The sequence below is a fragment of the Sciurus carolinensis genome, chromosome 10 (genome assembly GCF_902686445.1).
Source record: "Sciurus carolinensis chromosome 10, mSciCar1.2, whole genome shotgun sequence".
NCBI classification, from domain to species: Eukaryota; Metazoa; Chordata; class Mammalia; order Rodentia; family Sciuridae; genus Sciurus; species Sciurus carolinensis.
Window position 1 is genome coordinate 30,054,803 of NC_062222.1, and position 19,572 is coordinate 30,074,374.

The 19,572-nt window shown below is 36.3% G+C and overlaps 1 protein-coding gene across 7 annotated transcripts in view; it reads left to right on the forward strand.

Moving 5' to 3' along the window:
- The first annotated feature begins 1,644 nt into the window (after window positions 1-1,644).
- Npy2r (neuropeptide Y receptor Y2) overlaps window positions 1,645-19,572 on the forward strand; it is a 322,146-nt gene continuing 304,218 nt past the window's right edge. For 2 of the 7 annotated variants that reach the window (XM_047567558.1, XM_047567567.1), the window contains exon 1: window positions 1,647-1,686. The gene's annotated coding sequence lies outside the window, so the exon portion shown is untranslated. Of the gene's footprint in view, window positions 1,687-19,572 lie in introns of all 7 variants that reach the window. The other 5 variants (XM_047567560.1, XM_047567564.1, XM_047567563.1 and 2 more) reach the window with 5 other exon arrangements.

Below are 19,572 nucleotides of genomic sequence, written 5' to 3' on the forward strand. Positions count from 1 at the left end.
GCCCTTATCAGTTTTCCACACAGAGTTTTAGTTAGCATTTATAAGAATATACATTCTAGAAATGGCTATGACAAATGGTTCAAATAGTCTTACTAGATTCACACTGGTAGGCTCCTTAAAAAGCTCAAAGATGCTGGGGAGATAGCTGAGTTGGTAAAGTGCCTTGCAAGTACAAGGCCATAGGTTCGATTCCCAGCACCACCAAAAAAAAAAAAAAAAAAAGTGCAAAGATTATGGGGAATAACTTGTCCTTGGAAAAACATAAAATATATCCTTGTATGGAAAGATTCCTGTCCTTGTGTGATCAAAGGATAGAAAGGCTATTCCTATGGAAGGGTGGGTACTCCTGGTTCAAAATAGAACCCCTCTTCAGAATCTTGCTATGCCCCTCCTGGAAGTGCTTTTGCAAAGAACTTGCAGGATTAACTCAAAATGGAGAGCAATGGCATTGCAGAGCTTATAGGTCCCTTTGCTTATTTGCTTTAGTGACTGTGGTCTCACAAATTTTGTTTCACTCGTTAGTACTGTGACATCAAGGAACTTATGCCACATTTCTGAATCTTGGGTCTTTCATCTAAAAAGTTAGGATATGATGTTTATCTAATAGGGTTTGGTAAGGATTAAATAAGATGATATCTGTCAGATTTTAGCCTGAGGAGATGCTCAATAAATTTCCTTTCCTTTTCCCTTTATTGTGCAGAATTTTTACAAGAGTCACTGGGGTGTCCTTTTATCAAATTTTACAGACATCAATTCTACTTAGCTTCCTTCTTATGCCCTCTGACATTGTCATGATATTAAACAGCCATGGCTTGCATCTGGCATGGGGATTAGATTGTAATATTAGAATATAAAGTAAACATAATATATGCTTACAATAATTTTGAAAATTCCATGAATTTACCCTTCAAAGACAAAATTCATGCTTTTGTGTATACAACTCTGTGCCATCCAATGTACCTGGAAATGTTTAACACATAACACAATTGACAGCATATGGTTTATAAAAGGATCATACTCAGAAATTAAGTCACTTGAGAGTTTTACACTATGCAGTTCTAACTTACAGGTTCTTTTTGTTCCTCTACATTCTCCCTGACTTTTATCAGTTCTGAGAGCTTTGTAATTAATTTTTCAATCTCTTAATCTTTTCCTTGAAAGAAATCAACTCAACCCACTCATCTGGAAGTCTGGACAAAGCTTTCCACTGGAAAGGAAACTTAAAATTATTCATGCATTCCTTCTGCAGTTTTATGGAACATGTAGTTACTGTTTCAGGTTTGATTGCTTCAAACACTCATAGGTACAAATTTATTTTGTAGAATGGCAGGAGAATTCCCAGTTTATTTAAACTGTTCGTTCTCACTTTTTCTACACAATGTATATAATTGAATTTACTTAGATTAAAACTACCATGTCTCCATTACTTAGGAAAGTATATCTTGTATCCAGGTAAGTGTTATTATTGATGCTATTATCTAAAATCTTCCTTCAATAAGAAATGTACATCCCTGGACTCTTGGAGTCTAGATTTTTACGCTAAGAAAATGTGCATGTAGATGGATAACCGAAGTGTAGGTAGGAAATGCTATAACAGGCTGGCTTTCCCTGATCCTGAACCAGAAAGTATCAGCTCCTGCTCATAGAGTGGCAGTAACTGGTGTGCCCAGCTAAAGGAAGAAACTGGTAAGTGGATAGTTATGACACTTGGGGTCCAATAGAGAACAGGCATTGAGGTGGAGTCAACCAAGGCCAGACTCTGCCTGAAGAGCTGCCACTGGTAACTCAGCATAGTGGGTCTTCTGGTCCTGGCACTTCTGCTCAACACATCCTCTCATGAGCAATCTTTGCTCCACAGTTCCCTGCTGGCTTGTCTGGACTTGTCAGATCTGCACTGTGGTTTGAGCTCTTCAGCTGAAGATGGATCTTGAAGGCACTGCAGCTGGAACCTTCAGCTGACTGCACTCTGCAACAAGTTCTTTTTGTTTCTTTTCTTTGTTCCCCCTCCTCGTCTCCTCCTTCTTCCTCTTCCCCTCCTCTAGTCATCTTCATCTTTGCATGTGTGTGTAAGATATTTGCGGCAGAACTTTTAGTGAGGAAATTATAAGCAATTTAAATATAAACCATGTGAAAATTGCTTAATGAATTACTGTCTGGTCATGTAAGAAAAACATTTAAATAGCATCAGTAGCATGGTTTGAACATGCTAAAAAAACATTAAATGAAAAGATCAGTGAATAATCTCTAAGTTTAAGGTTTGGTTATTTAATGTAGAATGATAGATTCAAAGGTTGACCTGGAATTAAATTTAAGTTAGCATTGTCCATATCTTGCTGGTGGTATGCAGCGATAATTTAAATTTTCTTCTGTATATTTTCAATGAGTTCTTTTCTAGTGGGATATGTGAGTGCACACATCCATAACTAACACAGTAAAGCCTCTACATAGGATTATTAGATGTTAATTGGAAGAATTTCTGCTCAGAGAAATTTAACACACTTTGTGCCTGGACAACATGGGATACATGGAAAACAACATTTTTGTAAAGTCCAATTCCAGCACTCCTTCTAGTTTCCATGATCTCCTAAGGATAGCATTTGCTTCTTGGGCCACCACGATATTTGAGGTTGTACTACTGACTCAGGGATAGATAACTCTAGTGGTAATAACTGTCTAAAGGCAATTGACAGCTTAAGATGTGTTAAACATTTTTCATATATTATGCATGGTTCTTACAAGTGTCCTAATACATGGTTTTAACTTTTTAGAGAAGAGGAAACTGAGTCTCAGAGAGATGTGACCTGCTCAAAATCACATAAATTGTATCACATCTGTGTTTGTTCTGTTGCTTTTCTGGTTTTCCAATTGTTTATCATTCACAATTTATAACATGCTAGTCAGGTCATTGCAAAACTCATGAAAGAGGAATTTAGTGGCCCACTCTGTCCTCAGATTAACAATGTCCTCACCCACAGCAATGCTATAAAAATTGAAATAATGGGGGTGTTAGGAAACTTTCACTTTGATATGCTCTGTTTTACAATTGTTCCATGACATTAACTTCTAATGGCTCTTTAAGTAAGATTAGATAGATTCCATTTTTATTTCTACGACATTCTATTTTTCTCCAAGAAGTGCCCAAAGGCTTGTTTGAGAAGCACCAAATGAAACAGCAACACTGCCTTTTGTGGAAGATGATCTATAGAAACTATTCCCCTTGATGTTACACAGGTATTCAAGTTAGGTTTTTCTCATTAAGTGGCTTCTCTGGCACTGCCTTTTGCCCATGACTGTGCACTTGAACATCTGCTCTATGTTCCTATGGTGCCCACTAATGACAAATATAAGTGAAGGGCCTTCTAGGACTTGTATGGGATTTTGAAAATTATGCACTTGATTGAATTTCTAAATCATGAAAAAAATATTGTATCACTGAAAATAACTCATTTACTCTGAAAATTGAAAAACACAAATAGGACATTTAAACATGCTTATTCCAATATTTGCTATTTGGTAAATAATATTTTAAAAGGTTTTTCTGCAAACAGGAACTTTTATCACTATTATTTCTAAATTATAAATAATATTAAAAGCCAGTGACATTTCAACAGCTACATCCTCTTACTTTGCAGTATTCTTTAAAATACAGGGTCCTAGTTAGTCCTTGTTGCCACAGCGCCTATCAGCTAACAGCATCCTTAATGGCATAGAGAAGAAAACACTTCACCATTAGAGAATTCAATGGAAACAAATCAGAGCTGGTTCAAAATATCTCTTCAGTGTTTCAGTTCAACTTGAAACTCAGAGGGTGGGAAATCACAGTCTGTAAATCTAGACTGGTAACGAACATATTTCTCTAAGAGTGAAATGTTTGATTTGTTGCTTCAGAAAGGGTAGCTGATACACTGTGGAAAATGGAGACTGTCATTGTGAAATGGCTTACATTTACTTTCATTTAGATAATTATTTCACTTGTCTTTTCTAAATGAATGTCTTTCCCAGTTGCTTGTTTTAGAAGAACATCACCGAAAATCAAAAGGTTTCTCATTTATATTTTTATTCTGACTGAATTTAAATATTCTTTGTTATCAATCATCAAATTTGTAAATTTGTCTTTAAAAATCATTTTAAGGACACAGAGCTTCATGGGCAATGCCCATGTCCCCTCTGCAGGAAAGGATGCGCCTTAGTGAGGGAGTAGATCCAAATAGCTTCCTACGTCTGGCTGCCATTCATTGGGGACCTCATCTGACGGTCATTACTGGATATTAAATACCTGGACTATTTCCCTGGTCCTAAACCAACCCTCAATGCTTAATCCCACAGCTCCCGAGATGCTGGCAGCTCAATGTTCTCTAAAAATTGCTCTTGGCTGAAAACAGCAGCCTGGCCCAAAGCCACACTCCACCCCCCTCCCTAGGCAGCCTGAATCTAATGTCTGGGAATATGAGACTTGATTCCTTGCCTCAATTTGAGGTTAACCTCAAGAGCTATCCTAGCTCCAGAGTTCCCAGTGGGATCAGTTGAGGCTTTTGTGTGCTGAAGTTCATCTATTCCTTTTTCTCAGTTCTGATTGCTTTATCATCCGTAGCTATTGATCCTAAGGGCCTTTGATGATAAACTTTCTGTGTATGTTTACGTTATGTTACCCTAACTCTGATATTTTCACGGTGTGAAAATGTTGGACAAATTTTATAGTAGAATGTAAAGATCTCCACTGGGCACAATAAGGTTTCAGAACCACATAGAAAAAAAATCAATAGATAATCGATATGAGAACATTTATGTATGAAGAGGGTTGAAGGAAAAGTGAAGAGAAACTACATCCAACTGATACATAGCTTTTTCACCACCCCAGCTGTATTGATTGATAAATAAAACTTGCATATATTTAAAGTGTATAATGTGAAATTTTGATATAAATATAAATTGAGAAAAAATGACAACTTAAGCTAATTGCCATATCAGTTACCTGACAGTTACCATCTTACTTTTTTGTAGTGAGAGCATTGAAGATACAACACAGTCTTTTCACAAATTTCAAGTATAAAATACAGTATTATTGATTATAGTTACAATGCTGAACATTCGCCCTTCAGAACTTAATTTGTCTTGCATAACTAAAACTTCGTACACTTTGATCAACATCTTTCCAATTTTCCCTACTCCCTAGTCTATGAAAACCACTTTCTGCTTTTCACGTCTATGAGTTTGACATCCTTAGATTCCATACATAAGTTAGATCATGCAGTACTTACCTTTCTGTATCTGGCTTATTTCACTTAGGATAATGTCCTCACGTGTTGTCACCAGTGGCAGATTTCCTTCTGTCTTATGCCTGAGTGATATCCCATTATACGTGTGTATATGTACCCATAAGCATACACACACATTTATCACTTTTTCTTTCTCCATGTATCTGTTGAAGGACATGTAGGCAAATTCAGTAATCTTTCTATTGTGAATAATGCTACTCTGAACAGGGAAGAGGATATATTTCTTTGACATGATAATTTCTTTTCCTTTAGTAAAGGACACAGAAGTGGAATTATTGCATCATAGAGAAGTTCTGGTTTTGATTTGTTAAGGAAACTTTGTACTGATTTTTATAATAGCTGTACCAATTTACATTCCCACCAATGAATTCCTTTTTCTCCACATCCTCACTGACATTTGCTATTTTTCTTTTCTATTAGTAGCCATACTAACTGATGTGAGGTAATATTTCGTATGGTTTTGATTTGCATTTTCCCAATGGCTAGTGATGTTAAACATTGTTAATATATTTGTTGTCCATTTATAGATATTCTTTTGAGAACTATCCATTCAGGTCCTTTACTCTTCACCCACCCCCTTTTTAATGGTCAGGCTGTTTGTTTTATTGCCTTTGAGCTATTGTGAGCTTTTTGTATATTGGATATGAACCCCTGACCAGAGATGTGTTTTGCGAATATTTTCTCCTATTCCTTAGATTATCTCAACTTTGCTGATGAAAATGCTTTTTATATCAATGCAATCCCATTTGTCTATTTTTGCTTTTGTTGCCTGAGATTTGGGATCATATCTAAAAGTTTATTGCTCAGAACAATGTCAATAAGGTTTTCCTCTGCTTTTTTCCCCCTAGTAGTTGTACAGTTTCATGTCTTATGTTCAAGTCTTTAATTCACTTTGCGTTTCTTTTTGTACATAATGTGGAATAAATGCCCTGTTTCATGTTTCTGCACATGGCTATCCAGTTTTCCCAGCTCTCTTTATAAAGGGACTATCCTTTCCCTATTGTTGTTTATTGGCAACTTTGTCAAAGGTCAATTAAATATATGGGTTTATTTCAAGGTTCTCTTTTCTCTTCCATTGTTCCGTGTGTTTTTATGAAAGGGCCTTGATACTTTGATTATTGTAGCTTTGTAGTAGATTTTGAAATCAGGTACTGTGATGCCTCTAGCTCTGTTCTCTCACCTAATTGCTCTGGGTAAGACTTCAAGTACTGTGTTGAATAAAAGTGGTGAGAGTAGTCTTCTTTGTATTTCTATGGTATCAGTGGTATTGCCTCCTTTTTCATTTATAATACTCTTTGAGTCTTCTCTTTTTTCCTTAGTGAAACTAAGGTTTGGTTATTGGTTTTTTTGTCGATTCTCAGCACCGCATATAAATAAATGAATAAAATAAAGGTTCATTAACATTTAAAAACATACAAAGAACAAAAAACAAAAGACAAACGTAATTTGTATTAATTTCATTGATATTTTCTATTGCTTTTCTAGACTTTATTTCATTTATTTTTGCTGTGATGTTCATTTCTTCCTCACTTTTGCTAACTCTGGGCTTATCCTTTTTATAGTTTCTTGAGGTGTAATGTTAGGCTGTGGGGGATATTTTCTCTTTGTAACTGCTGACTTTAAATTTTACTCTTTGTACTGCTTTTGCTGCTTCCCATATTATTAATGTGTGTGTTTCCATTTTCATTTGTCTCAGATTTTTAGAAACTTTCTTTTTGATTTCTTCTTTATCCTATTGCTTATTCAAGAGCCTGTGGTTTAATTTCCACATATTACTGAATATTCCAGTTTCCCTCATCTTGTCTACTTCTAATTTTATGCCATTATGATCAGAAATGATACTTGATATGAATTTAATCCTGTTGAATTTGTTGAGTTTTTTTGTTTCCTAATATATTGCCTATCCTTGTGACTATTTCATGTGCATTTGAGAAGTATGTGTAGTCTACTGTTATTAGATGGAATGTTTTGTATATCTTTCAGGTTCGTTTGGTCTAAATGTGGTTCAAGTTCAGTGTTTCCTTAATGACTTTATATCTGGATGATCTGTGTATTATGGAAAATGGAAATTGAATGAAAATGGATATTGAATGGAAATTGAAGTCTCTTAATATTATTGTGCTAATGTCTATCTCTTCCTTCAAATCTATTATTTGATTTATATATTTAGATGCTACAGTATTTGTTTTATACATATTTATAATTTTATCATTGATGGATTAATCCCTTATTACAGAATGACATCTTTTGTCTCTTTGAACAGTTTTTATGTTAAAGTCTATTTTGTTTTATATCAGTGTAGCTACCAAACATTACGAGCACCCCAAAAGGCAACCTCTTTTAGTTACCGTTTGCATAGAATAATTTTTTCCATCCTTTTACTTTTATCTTATGTGTGTTCTGAAAGCTAAAGTGAATCTCTGACAGGTTGCATAGTTGGATATTATTTTTGGTCCATCCACTCACTCTGTATTTTGAATGGAAAATTTAATCCATTCACATTTAAAGTAATTATTGATAGATATGAACTTAGTCTTGTCATTGGGTTAATTATTTTCCGTCTGTTTTGCAGTTCCTTTGTTGCTGTCTTCCTGTGTGCTTTAATAATTTTCATAACAATGCTTTGATCTCTTTCTCTTTCTCTTGTATATCTATGACAAGTTTTTGTGATTATCATGAAACTTATATTGAACATATTATAGTTATAACAGTCTTTTAAAGTGATTAAAACTTAATTTTAATCACATTCATGAACACTACACTTTAACTCCTTCTCCTTCCTCATTTTATGTTATTGATATCACAATTGCCATCTTTGTATATTGTGTATCTATTAATAAGTTATTATAACTGCAGTTATCTTTAATAATAACCATAAAACTTTTATACTTTTAACTTTTATACTAAAGCAGAAAGTGATTTATATACCACTATTACAGTACTAGGATAATCTTACTTTTACAGTGAATTCTATACTTTCTTATGTTTCATGTTAGCAACCTTTTGTTTGAAGAACTTCCTTTAGTATTTCTTTTGAAACAGTTGCAGTGGTAAGGAAATGCTTCAGGTTTTGTTTTTCTTGGAAAGTCTTTATTTATATCTTCTTTATTTCTGAAGGATAGATTTGATGGGCATCTAATTATTGGTTAGGTCTTCAATTTATTTATTTGTTTTCCCAGAACTTTGAATACTCAAATGCTTAATCTCTTGTCTGAATTCTTTAACTCTTTTAGGTATTTTCATATATGAATGGTTGTTAAATTGGTGTTTGAGTGGGAATGGGCACTGGAAATTTGTATTTTGCCATTTTCCTGATGTCACACTCTATACAGAGCTATATTCTGAAATGGTTAACAGTGATCTACTGGAAGTAGAATATAAGTGAACCATGTAATCTGCTGACAAGACTCTTACTTGAAAGTCTTTCCTTTTCTTCCTTCCCCCTCCCTCCCTCTCTCTTTCTTTCTTTCTCTCTTTCTTTTTCTCTTTTTCTCTCTCTTTCTTTCTTTCTTTCTTTCTTTCTTTCTTTCTTTCTTCTTTCTTTCTTTCTTTCTTTCTTCTTTCTTTCTTTCTAAGTATCCAAATGGTATTGTTTTGGATCTTACCAAGTGGAGCATTTGATACTGTACAGCTGAGTGTAACTGCTTGCCTTATAATTCTATGTTCAGAGAAGCTTGTCATTGACTTCCCCTTCCAATGAGAAGAAAAACATTGGATTTTTCATCTTTAATACCAACATACTCTTAAATAGCAAAGAAAGGAGGAGAAACAGATAATATTTTCTTCCATTTCAGTTTGTATTTCCAGTGGAGGAAAAACAATTTAACAAAGACTTTGTAGCTCTTTCCATATGAGAATCTTCATTTTTATGTAAATTACATTTATATAATGGGAGTTTTTCTTCAAATTCTCTTATAGTCTATTTTTATTTGTGACATTTGCAGGTATTACAGAAGAAATGAAAAGGAAAGTGTCACTGTATGGAAGATGAATGAAATAGAATTTTCTGTTATTGGTTATAAAAATAGTGTAGATACATATCAGTAACATATGCAGAGCAGACAGTAAATGTGAGCTTTCAAAGGAGAATTTGCAATAAATGTGAAATTTTAAGTTATATCCAAATAAAGCTGCTTATCTTTTTAGTATTTATTCCTTATGTATTTTAAACCATTAGGGATTTATTCCATGTTGGTACTCTGTCAGGAGGCATTGATTTTAGACATCTGGTTTCTGTTTAAATTTTATTGAATATTATATCATTCCTGAAATGTGTCCATATTATAATGTATGCAATAGGATTTATACTGGAATAACACATGATTACATTTTCACACTAACTACACATCCTAGGAATTTTTCTTATAACCCTACACTGTGTTGCAAGTAATAAAAAATGAGTTATCAACAAACATTTCCAGTTTTAATTGGTATCTGTGATGTTTATGTAAAGAGGGAATTTTCTCTACTCTGAATACCAGCCCCCCCAACCTCCCCAAAATGCTAGAGGATTTAGGGCAAGAAATTCCATTTCTTAAAAGGAGAAGTAGGATGAAAATACTAGACTCTGGTGGGGGTACTTGTTTTTGGTTGGTTTGTATTTTGTTTCTGAGGCTGGTGTTTGCTGAATCAATCACACAGATGTAGTTTCTTTTCTTCTGTAAGTCTGGTCTTAAATGTATCCAGTTCTTGCTTCCATTTATTTTTTTTTTCACATTAGCCTGGAAAACATCAGTGGGTGGCCTTTTTTCTAATAGGAATGCTGAGGAATGTGTCCTTTCCCCCTGTGTCTGGTTATTCTTTTCACTAGAGACAAGACCCAAGATGAGTCTGGGTTTGGAGGGAAGGAGACCTTCTGTGCCTTTAGTGGCTCTAATGTAGGGAAGAAAACTTCCTTGTGGTCCACCCAGTTTCCTAGGTTTCTGAAATGGATTTAGGGTTCTCAACTTCAGCTAAATAATAAAGTAATTTGCATCTCTCATTCCCTTCATGTATATCTTCCTCAGGAAAGAGGTGGGGGTGAGCCAGGTTGTATTCTACTGTGGTTGTAAATGATTTAAACATGTTATTTCACCTGAGCTTCAGTTTCCTAACCTGTGAACTGGCTATAAAACATGATCTTGTTGTGAATATTTAATAAGATTAAAAACATGTCTAGTATGGGCTGGAGTTGTAGCTCTGGTAGATCAGTTGCCTAAATGACATAGTTTGATCTCCAGCATTGCAAAAACAAATAAAAATACCCCCAATTGAAAAAAAAATTCTGATATAGTAACAGAACATATGTCAAGTCAATGGTAGCTAGAACTAAGGAAATGAATAATAAGCCAAATATATTTCCTTGGTTAGGAAAAAGTTATGATTACAATGAGAATTATTATATAGAAATGTGCTTTCTGTATATATGCATCCTACTGGATTCCAGTGTACAAAGAACTGCTCATGGGTGTAGGAGTCTGGAGGTATGAGTGGAAAGCAGGGTTGGGGGATCATGGGGCTCAGAGGCTCTCTTATGGCCAAAGCAGGTAACAGTAGCCGAGTTGGAAATGCACGATTGCTCTGTAGAGTCATGGGGTTGAAGTGAGGAAATGGGGCTATTTATCAAGTCGAACAAAGTGATGAGGCCAATGGAAATAAGAGCATGAACAGCTCATGGTGGATCAATCATTTTTCATCACATTTACCACCTGCTGTGGGGAGAAGTAAGTCATGTATACTGTGCAGTACTTAAGAGACCTGTTGAAACTTTTAAGTCTCTCTAGTAGTAGTTCCTCATTGTATGTGATGTTAGGCTGCTAGCCCTGCTAATGAGGACTCCCTCTTCTCGTGGACAGTGAGAGTCTTCCCATTACTTGTTAATACCCTTCTTCCAATGTGTGGTACACATTCAGTTTGAATGGGATGGTTCCTCTCTCTAGCCTGACTGGAGATAAGCCAAGAGGGTAATCCTACTCATTTTGCCACGGTTCCAGTAATTGAGGTTTAAGTAATTGATGCTGTTCAATGGTCACAGAAATTAAGCCTTATTTCCCACCAATGACATGGGGAAATGTCAAAGCTTTCCTACAGTCATGGCAAGCTGAGTCAGCTGTGGCATGAAGCAGATTGTGAAGGACACTCTCCTTTATGACATCAATATATAAACCAACTTTGAAGCTTGCCTACCTCTGAACTTTCCAATAAGATGGGCTAATCCATGCCTTATAATGTGACATTTATTTTCAATTGCAATTGCTAACTTCTTGAGCATAATAATGGTTATGTGTCTGTACACACCAGATTGCAGGAGCTCATTCACTATGCATGGCAGTGCTAGTTTGGACTAATGTACCATCAGGAAGGATGACATAAAGAGGAAGGTACACAGAATTCTGTGCTGCATAGGGTTGAAGAAGCTGCAGGGAAATACAACCTCAGTCTTGCAAGGATGGCAGGTAATTCAAACACTTGAAAAGGAACTTATTTTAGGTAATACACTGAGGAAAAAAGTGACCAAAATATAACCGTTTGGGAGAAAAATATATAATTTTCATACCTAACTTTGAAGTTCTAAATCATAATTCTCCCTTTCTCACCAAAGCTTTCAGTATATTACTTTAAACACAAGAGGCTTGTGCAAGTGTGGCGATCTGCTGGGGGAAATAAAGTACAAGAGTTTGAGTTTTAGATCTGGGTTGACATGGTGTAGAATGAGATTAAAGTAATTTATAAACTACACGAGGAGCTCAGCACCAGAGGCTGACCTAAATCCATAAGACTTCATCCTTGTGAATACTTGGAAAAACTAAGGAACGATGAACTGTTTTCCCATGGAAGTGTCAACTGTGGTATGTAACTCCAGTCTATTCTATATGATTGGCCAAAGACAAGGATTTTGGGGTGAAAACATGTGGATTATAATGCAAAAGTTAAAAATTACATTGTGCATACTTTTGAAATTTTTAATTAAAAATAAGACTGCTTTTGTGGGAGATTAGGGGGGATGCTATTTCCAATATCAAGTCTAGCCTTGTAGAAGGTTAGGGGTGATGCTATTTCCAATTTCAAATTCAAGTTGACAAGAAATAACTTTTAGGCATGAACAGCATTGATTGCCTTGTTCAAATAGTAAGTGATACCCATTTGTCTGTGTTCTCATATCGATTATAATTCCATTCCCTGTGTTTTATATTTAGGAAAGTAGCCATCCTTTGTGTACCCAACACTCTGAGTTTGAGTTCACTTTGTACCAGAGATAACTAACTTTATTCTATAAATATCAAAAGACCAGATCTTAGCCAGAACAAAAAGTCAGAACAGGAAAATGTCAGAGTTACAAAGCGTTGCTTTTCAAATTTGTTTTCAGATTTGGTATAGAAAAGAGAAACCAACCATAGTTTTTCTACATTATTGGCCTCCTATAATGTATCTCCCATAGGAAAAAAGTAAGTTACAATAGGAAGGAAAGTTGAAAGCTTTTTTTCCCCCCAATTCTAATTTAAACCATATAGCAGAATGTGAGGTAAAAAGGAACACAGAGGGATTCCAGTGAGTCACTAAAATTCAAATTATCAAAGTTTGATATAGGAAAAATAGAGAGAGTGAAAAGGCTCTAAATAATATTATAGTACCTATGTGTCCCTAGCATAGATAGTAATTTATTTAGGAAAAGAAATACCGGAAGATAAGCAGTGATTTTTCTCTGACGTGTTAGAATTATGGCAATTTTTAACATAGAACCTGTCCTTTTAGTCTTTAGTTTTATATTTTTAAATATTTCTTCATTTAAATGGCATTTGGTTGTATATTTAGAAAAACATAGTGTTATTAGTTAGAATAAAGAATCTTGGTGATGGCTGTATGATATCTGAAAAGACAACCAGCCTTGTACTCATGTAGATTGAAAAAGTGAAGTAAATTTACAAAATGGTTCATATGCACAATGTGGACTTCAGATTCCAGATTCCTTCTGGGGCTGGGTGCCACTGGACTAAGAGGAGACTGCCGAGGTTGGGACCTGAGAGTCCTTGTGCCTTATCAGACTCAAGAACACTCAGATGCTGTCTACTTTCTGTTATTCCCTGCATGAAGAAACCCAAGTATATTGCTATGGCTTAGATATCAAGTGTCTCCCAAAAGCTCATGTGTAAGACAATGCAAGAAAGTTCGGAGGTGAAATGATTGGGTTATGAGAGCCTTAACCTTAAAGAAATAGGTCACTGGAGGTGTATCTTTGGGGTTTATATTTTGGCCCTCATGAACAGATATGTCTCTCTACTTCCTGGTTGTCATGTCCTGAACTGTGTTTTTCTGCCACATTCCCTTATCTCAGGTCCAGAACTATGGAGTTGGCTGACCATGGACTGAGCCTCTGAAACCATGAACCAAAATAAACTTTTTGTCTTGTAAGTTGTTCTCCTTAGGTCTTTTGGTCACAATGATGAAAAAGCTGACTGAAACACATTTGATGGCCGATGACTATTTGGAAGGGTAGATGTTGAGTTGAAAATAGCTTAAAACTGATCATTTTCATTAGATTTGTGCCAAAGGTCAAAGTTCATTGGGATTCCCAAAGCTTTGGGCCTTAGGATCTTTTTAACTCCCTTTAAGGCTGTCATTTATTCATAGGGCAACATAGGTACAATCCTGAATGACACTGGGCATCCTGGGATGGATGTATGACTATCCTTTTTAATAAGTCTCACAGCTTTGTTTTATAGTAAACATATGAAAAGTTGCAACTGCCACCTTTAAATAAGAGGATTACAGGAGAAGGTTGCTACTACCATTTGCATTTCATAAATATTCTTCTCTTGTTAACATTATTCTGGTATTGAATAAATGCAGATGTGGGATTAGGTGTTCAAATTTCTTTAAGATAAATCCAGTTACAATCATGTAGTATTGTTTTTCAATAAGCTCTGAAAATATGTTAGGAAAAGAAGGTTTAATCAGGAAGGAGAAACACATCCATGTTAAATAGTTTCCTTGCAGCAGGGCTAAATGTCTGAAGATGGTCTTATTGTGACTCACAAGGAGGCAATGTCTAGTGACTTTCGGGAGCACTGACAGGAACTAGGAGAATCCGTAGATAATCGACTTGATTGGTGTGGCAGCAGGTTGTTTGCCAATAGTAAGTAGCTCAGTTGACACCTGGGTGATTCTGCATTCATTGCCTGCAGGCAGAAGAGAACCTAATGAAAAGACAGGAACTCTTATCTGAAAGGCATTTTGTGTACATAATCCTAACTATACTTTTAACCTAATGGAAATCAGTAGATACATGTTTTTCTGTTCTACTGTTTCTTTTTAGAGATTTGCCATCTCTTTTGATTTGTAGATGGAGTTCAGTAATCACCTTAAAAACAGTGCATTGCATTTGATGCTTTTGGTGCAGGAGACCATGGCAGTCACACCCAGATGTGTGCTAATGTGCCCTTCTCCTGACAGTTGCCTTGGCCACACAAGAGCCATCTCAACCAGGTGGTCACACTGCTGTGTCTTCACCCTGCCTTTCATTGCAGACTATGCCCCATGAACCACTGTCACTGGAGTACAAAACTGACCTTCCTGCTTTAAGGAGGGATCACTCCCGTGGTCTCTAGTGGACACCGCATCCTAGCTTACCTTCCTTCTTTTGCCTTAGTCTGCTTCCCTCACTTCGTTACAGCCTTCTCCTAAGAGTTGTCTCTCCATAAACCTCTTTCACAAGAGTCCCCACCTCAGGTTGTAGCCTGGCACCATAGTAAATTCGGCCATTATATTGAAAAAATTAAAAGCACACATTTTCAAGTAGAGGTTTTTATACGTATATTTCAGACATATCAGGAGAGGGCTGTTCTGTTACTCTTGATTTGCAGCTGAGAATTTAGTCCAAATATTATTTGTGATGAAACTATCAAATCATGTTTTATCTGCTGTCTGTGACTCTAGATAGTCTAATCTGTCCCCTAGACATAGATTAAAATTAGATTGGGGAATTATTGAGAAACGAGTTTTTTATTTTGGAAAGGGCTTATTTGGCATTGCTGTCCAGCGTTTCAATCTCCTCTCAGCGTGAGGGATGTATGTCTCTAATGGACTCAGATAGTTTCATTATTGATCGTCTTGCCTTTCAATCATCTTTCAGTTAGGGAACTTGGAGCCTGAGGAGTTACTTTCATCTAATAAGACAACAGGAATCTTTATTTTAAAGTCAGGTTCCTCCTCCCACATCCCCTTGTGGATATTCAGGTTGCATTTGGCTGATATTTTGTTTTTTACTGTTTCCTCAGTTGGGAATAAACATTATTTTCATTATAAGATATTTTATCTCCTCCTTCCTTCCTTTGTCATCTGTGCAGAGAGGCTGTGGAGTGGAGTGACTAAGCATGCCAGCTCTGCGCTCTGATTGCCCAAGCTGAATGCTGCTCCCAGCACCACTAGCTCTGGGCCTCAGAGCAGTTGTTGAATTACTCGATGCTTTCGGTTGCTTAGCTGCAAAAACACTTGCTTCTTAGTGCTTTGAGACGATTCACTGAGTTAATACCTGCACAGCATTTATAATAGTGCCTCTTCATAATTATTTGCAGTTGACTGTTGTTCTTACTCTGAGGCCCGTTGGGGTGGGTTGGACACTGTCCTGAGTTTAGGAATTTAATTGTCTGGTTGGAGAGAAGAGAGGCCTTTGGGAACCCCAGAAGCCTCTGCACTCAGGGGGACCTACCTCTCCTCTCCTTCCCTCTGCTTTCTGGGTCTCGTGCCTTCACATCCCACACTCATCTGTGGAAGGGCCTGTTGAAAGCTCACAGCACCGACTCCAGGATTCAGTTTCCATTGGGGACTCATGGCTGTCCCTGATTAATATGCTCTGTGAAGTATTTCCTTTACCATCAACTCCCTGTTCCCCATTTCTGTGACCCTTCAGTTGTCCCTTTGTGAATGCGCCTCATTACTCTGGAAAATCCTGTTTTCTTGCTCAGGCCAAATAAGTGCCGATAGTTTGTCTTGACTACTGATGTTTACCAAACTCTTACAGTACTAAAATTGTTTATTTGAATGCTTCCCTTCATGCTTCAATCTAAATTTAAGTATAATGTACCTCAATTTTTTCTTAAAACTGAAAAAATTGTTTTAAGAAATAGAAAATATCATCTAATGGAAAGAACCAAAGCACTATGTAAATAGCATTTCAAGAGACATATTCTATATGAAAAAGCAGACATATGAAATCATTTCCCCCTTTCCTTTCTTTACAAACAAATATATTTTCTTTTATTGATGATAGATGCTATGCATAGATATTGAAGGCAATTTAGAAAACAGAATAAATAAAAAAATACATGTCACTGTAGGGAGGGAGACACTTAGTATTTTGGTAATCTCCTAGAATTTTTTCCTCTTGAAAAAATTCTATAACTTCATTTCTTTTTTTTTTTTACTATGTTATAACTGCATTTCTTTTCTGAATATGTTATGATATATTTTGATTTCCATTATTTTTATTACATTAAATGTATCTTCCTCACAGAGTGCAAAAAAATTAAAATTATTACTTTTACATAGATGGGACCTATTACTAAATATTAACCAAGATGATTTGAAGGAATTTTAGAAATCACTATTTTGAAGGAAAGGGAAAAAGAAGGGATGATGGGATCTTTTTTTTTTTTTAGCGGTGCTGGGGATCAAACCCAGGGCTTTGTGCTTGACAGGTAAGCACTCTACCAACTGAGGTATCTCCCCAGCCCAAGAAGGGATGATGGACGCTCTTTCTTGGAATCCTTCCACCATACGTAGAATTAAAGTATTTTGGAGCAGAATGAGGTTGTCAGATTCACTTACTCCAGTCATCTTATTTCGACAATGAGGAAAAAGACCTGTAATACTGGTCCAGTTCACCTTTTGAATATAGCTCTGAAGCTTATTTTTATTTATTTATTTATTTATTTAAAATCTTTTCTTTTTATTTTTACAGACTGCATTTTGATTCATTGTACACAAATGGGGTACAACTTTTCATTTCTATGGTTGTACACAATGTCTCTCACACCATTCATGTAATCATACATATACATAGGGTAATACTTTCTGCTTCATTCTACTATCTTTCTGTCCTCCACCCCCTTCCACCCCATTTTCCTCTATACCATCCAAAATTCCTTCATTCTTTTCTTCCCCCCATCACCCCGCCTCATTATATATTGTCATGCACTTATCAGAGAAAACATTCGGACTTTGGTTTTTTGGGCTTGGCCTATTTCACTTAGCATGATATTTTCCAACTTCATCCATTTACCAGCAAATGCCATAATTTTTTTCTTCTTAATGGCTGAGTAATATCCCATTGTGTATGTATACCACAGTTTCTTTATCTATTCGTCAATTGAGGGCATCTAGGTTGGTTCCACAATCTAGCTATTGTTAATTGAGCTGCTATGAACATTGATGTGGCTGCATCACTGTAGTATGCTGATTTTAAGTCCTCTCAGACTGAGGCTTATTTTTAAAAGGGACAAGTTCTCCTTTTCCTCTTCTACCTCTCCCCCTCCCTAACCTGGGGGTGTGAAACAAGATTACCTATATATCTGTGCTCCACTGAAAGGAGATGTCTGCCAGAGGATCTAGGAAGTGAATAGCTCCCAAATTAGCCAGCGAATGTTAGCACACCATCAGGGCCCCCTGGCACTCCCTGTCAGGGCACCTGACAGGTAGGGTGCCTGGAATGTAGTCTTTGAAGAGCTCCTTTAAAAGCCCCCTGGTCATCCTGGTGGGCAGAATCATAGCCTCTGGGACAGGAGTCCCCTGTGTTTCTCATTTGCTAGCAAAGCAATAAAACAACTTTTTCCTTTTTCTCAAAACCATGTCCTCATCTTAAAATTGGCATTAATTGGCAACAGGGACAAGGAGCTTTCAGCAACAAATTTGGTGACCCCAGATGGGACCCAAGAGCTGCCCTCTCACTCTGACTTTCTTGGGCAAGCCTGGCCCTCCAAGCAATGGCACTTCCATGCTGAATCTTAAGAATGGATAGGAACGAGGTCAATTTTGACCAATCTGGTCTTGAACAAGAGTGTAGCCTGAGCAGTCCTACATAGACAACTAAAAGGAAAAACAATGTTTTTTAAAAAATATAACTTAAGGTTACACTTGTGACAGACTTGTTAGTGATCCCTACATTTCAGGATAAGGTTAACAAATTCTGATCTTGCTAACAGTGCATGTGAATAGAAAGTTTTCCTTTTAATGTGGTGTGAGCCTTCTACCTTCTATCTTTGTAATATATTTGCATTTTTAGATCAGCTCTGCCAATATTCATTCTATCTTCATGATTATGTTTTCTGAGAATTTGGCATCGTCCATTATGATCTAAAGAAGATACCAGGAGCATTTAGAACCATAATTTTGAGAAGCATCCTGAAGACATTCATTTTCAGTTTTCTCTGTGAAATGATTTCCTAGCATTGTTATTTCAGTCAGATGATGGCTTCATATGCATCAGAATTCAGCAAATTCCCAATTAAACATATCATTTAATTGAATCAATGAAACAATATACATCAATGAGAAATATATTGACACCTCAAAATACTGCACCATTTCCAAAATCATGTAGAGAGAGCACCATCCTCCTGGATTCTGCTGTGTACTGCAAAACCCAAGAGTTAGTATCACACTAAGATTTTCATCTGTGAAAACACTGACTCAATCCCTGCATTTCAGGTCTGATTTTACTATTACTATTTTCTTTCCTAGCTGTTTTCTCTTCCTGCCTCTTCGTGTCTAAATCCAAGTTTGAAAGGAAAGAGATTGTATTACCCACAGGCTACCATACGGCATTGTTTTCTAGTGTGATTTTGTTTCTGTGCATCTGTTCAGAATGGATAATTGTTAGGAGGTAATTTTTAAAAAATGAAGGGAGACCTCTAGATCTCTGGAGTAGCATTGCCCCTGACAATGCAAACCAAATATGTCAATAGGACTTAAGCCATAAGTCAAAGATGGTTTGGAGGAATGTGAAAGGAGGTGGTTGAGTGGAAGATGCTAGTGAGTTCCTGGGATATTCAGGCATAAGGTGGACATAAAGACTAGAAGAAATTATCTTCAGTGGTTTTAGGAAAGTAGAGGAGTTAAACCTCAGGTGAGAGCTGGGTAGCATTAATTTGGGAATATAAATTTCTTGGGAAGAGAGGGAAAGTAGGATTTTGTTGGAAAGAGGCTGAATTTTTGAGAAAGGCTGGCTAAAATTTTTCCAGTTGGCCAAGGAGTTTTGATTTTATTTTTCTCCCCAGTTGTAATGTGGAAACCAAACTACTTACTAATAACAACAAAATAACAG